The sequence below is a fragment of the Zootoca vivipara genome, chromosome 8 (assembly GCF_965207765.1).
Source record: "Zootoca vivipara chromosome 8, rZooViv2.hap1.1, whole genome shotgun sequence".
NCBI lineage: Eukaryota > Metazoa > Chordata > Lepidosauria > Squamata > Lacertidae > Zootoca > Zootoca vivipara.
Window position 1 is genome coordinate 35,133,675 of NC_142591.1, and position 3,699 is coordinate 35,137,373.

The 3,699-nt window shown below is 35.8% G+C and overlaps 1 long non-coding RNA gene across 1 annotated transcript; it reads left to right on the forward strand.

Annotated features, from left to right (window-relative positions):
* The first annotated feature begins 622 nt into the window (after positions 1-622).
* Positions 623-2,317, forward strand: LOC148684806 (uncharacterized). Its single transcript, XR_015951690.1, has 2 exons — positions 623-1,748; positions 2,047-2,317. It is a non-coding gene; the product is annotated as an uncharacterized LOC148684806 (long non-coding RNA).
* The last annotated feature ends 1,382 nt before the right edge of the window (positions 2,318-3,699 follow it).

Consider the following 3,699-nt stretch of genomic DNA (forward strand, 5'->3'; position numbering starts at 1 on the left):
AGAACAAAAAAAAGAACAATATATACATCAAGATCAACAGCGCGACTTCCTTCCTTCCAGCAAATGGTAAGTTATTTCAGTCTCGTATCGTATTATTTAATTCGTTATATATGTATCATTGTGGGAGTTATGTTGTTACCACTAACGTTTTCATACCTTTATAATTAATTTTTGCATATTCAACAAATTTACTCCATTGCAATTTGAGTTTTCCTTCATCTTGTTCCCGGATTCTGTTGGTGAGTACGGCCATTTCCATGTATTCCAGAATTTTCGACTGCCACTCATTAATTGATGGCATTTCATTAATTTTCCATTTCTGGGCTATTAGAATTCTCGCCGCCGTAGTGGCGTACAAAAAGAAATTTTGGTCAGTCTTTGCTATTTCTTTGTCTAAGAGTCCCAACAAAAAGGCCTCCGGCTTTTTGGGAAAGGTGTATCTCAGAATTTTCTTTAATTCATTGTAAACCAAATCCCAAAATTTTTTAACCTTTTTGCACTCCCACCACATGTGGTAGAATTCTCCCACCGATGTTTCACATTTCCAACACCATTTATTTTGATTTCTATACATTTTGGATAATTTTACCGGTGTTAAGTACCAACAGTGTACTAACTTCATTACATTTTCTTTAAGTGTAGTACATGCCGTAAAATTTAGATGTTCTTTCCATAATTTTATCCAGCTATCCGTGGGTATATTGTGCCCGAAATCTCTCGCCCATTTGATCATACAATCCTTTGTCAGCTCATCCAACGTATACCAATCCAAAAGCAAATTGTACATTTTTGATAATATTTTTTGACTATTTTCCAATAATTCAATTTGAAATTTCGACTTTTTTGCCTCAAAACCAATTTCTCTCCTATCCTTATTAAATAAATCATTAACTTGGTAATATTGTAGCCAACCTGCGAATTTATCCTTAATCTGGTCGTAAGTTTTTAATTTGAAATCATCCTTCGTTTTTACAACAATGTCCTCATACATAATTCCTTTCCTATCCATGTTCACTTTTCGTATAGCTAATACATTTAAGGGAACAACCCACCATGGTGTTTTCCTTTCTAATAGAGCTTTATTACGATTCCATACTTCCAAAATTGGACCCCTAAATATATGACTTTTAAAACCAGTATGGATTTTGTTATAACACAGGTAGGCATGCCAGCCGAATCTATTTGTATATCCCTCAAGGTCTAACAAATCCGTATTTTGTAACATAATCCAATCCTTGATCCATACAAGGCAAGCTGCTTCATAGTATAGCTTGAGCTCAGGCATGGCAAACCCTCCTCTCTCTTTTTTATCTACAAGAATTTTTTGCTTAATTCTAGGTTTCTTTCCTAGCCACACAAATTTAGATAAGGCTCTTTGCCAATCCTTAAATTGGGAGGTCCCTTTTATTATAGGAATATTTTGGAATAGGAATAAAAGCCGTGGCAGAACATTCATTTTCACCGCCGCAATCCTTCCCCAGAAAGATAATTTAAGTTTTTTCCAGCCTTCCATGTCTTTGTTGATTTCTTTCCAAACTGTTTTATAATTATCGTTAAACAAATTGATATTTTTCGCCGTTAGCCACACTCCTAGATATTTTATCTTTTGGCGCATGAAATTCCTAGTTGTTCTTCTAATCTCTCACTTTCTTCTTTTTTTAAATTTTTCAGAATCATCTTGGTCTTTGTTTTGTTGAGTTTGAAACCCGCCACCTTGCCGAATTCTTCCAAAATTTTCAAGACTTCCGGTAAGCTTGTATCTGGTTGTTCTACAGTTACTGCGAGGTCATCAGCAAAAGCTTTGACTTTATATTCTTTTTTCCCTAGTTTGATGCCCTTTACCTCTGTATCATTTCTCAAGCGGTTATTCAAGATTTCCATCACCATAATAAATAACAAGGGGGAGATAGGGCAGCCCTGTCTAGTCCCTTTAGAAATATTGAATTTTTCTGTCAAGTTGTTATTTATTATTAGCCTTGCGGTCTGTTCTGTGTAGATTGCTTCAATGCCTCTCTTAAATTGCTCTCCTATTTCCATCTTTTTTAGATTATACAACATAAATTGCCAAGAGACATTGTCAAACGCCTTTTCAGCGTCGACAAATAAAAGCGCCGCCTGTTTTTCATTTCTCACCTCAAGATAATCTATTATGTTGACAATATTTCTCACATTTTCCCGCATCTGACGACCTGGGAGGAACCCCGCCTGATCTTTATGGATTATTGTGTTTAAAACTTGTTTTAATCTGTCTGCCAAAATATCTGTGAATAATTTGTAATCATTGTTGAGTAAAGAGATTGGCCGAAAATTTTTAACATTTTGTGTGTCTGTATCTTTTTGGGGGATCAGGGTAATGTGGGCTTCCTTCCAGGTATTAGGGATTATCCCTTCTTTGAGGATGTTGTTCATAACTTCACAGAGTACGGGTGTGATTTCATTTACTAGGACCTTATAATACTTTGCGGATATACCATCTGGCCCGGGGGCCTTCCCCAGTTTCATTTTAGTAATGGCTTTCTCAATTTCCTGATTGGTAATCTCTTTGTTAAGGAGATCTTTTTGATCTGGAGATATTTTCTGGAGGCCATATTTTTGAATATATGTTTCAATTTTGGTCTTATCTTCTTTTCCCTTCTTATATAACTCTCGATAGTATCTTAAGAAGACCTTCCTTATCTCTTTAGGATCTTCTGTTTCTAATCCTTCATCCTTAATCTTAGTAATTGTACTCTGTTTTTGCCGTGCTTTTAGCTGCCAGGCCAGAAATCTACCCGATTTATTTGCGAATTCAAAATTCTTTTGTCTTAGCCATTTGATCTTCCATTCGACCTCATAGTTGACTTGTATAGAAAGCTGTGTCTGGAGTCTTTTAATAGTTTGTTTCAATGTTTCGTCTGTCGGCATTGATGTTAATTGTTTTTCACAGTCCATTAATTGTGTCATGATTTCTTCTTTTATTTTCCCTCTTTCTTTTCTTTTATGACTATTTTTTTGTATTAAGAATCCCCTCATGACGGCTTTGCTAGCGTCCCATACGATATGGGTTGATGTCTCTTTATGCATGTTTAAATTGAAATATTCCCGAATGCAGGATTTTTTCTACTTACAAATTTTGCTTCAACTTACAATTTTTTTCTCCCAATGCATTCCTATGGGATTCGACTTACAATTTTTTTTGACTTACGAATGTGTGTTCGGTTCGGAACACATTAAATTCGTAAGTAGAGGTACCACTGTATTTTATTTTTCTGTTGGAAGCCGCCCAGAGTGGCTGGGGAAACCCAGCCAGATGGGCGGGGTATAAATAATATATTATTATTATTATTATTATTATTATTATTATTATTATTATTTTACAGTAAATGGACAAAAGTACAAAGATTCACAAAATGTTTAGGGGTATGCATACCCATGTGTCCCTCCCAGAAAAAAAAAGCACTGACTGTAACTCTTAGGCTAAATAAGAGGCTAGTCTTCATGTTGGATGGAAGGCTAACAGAATATCTAGGCATATGTGATGGATGGTCCCCCTATATATGTGAATATATGCAATCACCTTGTGCTTCCCTCCTCCTTTTACTGTCCTAAATCTACACCTGCATATATTCAGCCCACTAAAATATTGCTTCTGCCATGGTTTAGGGCAGGTGTCGGGAACCTGTGGTCCTCCAGATGTTGGTGAACTCCAACTTCCATCAC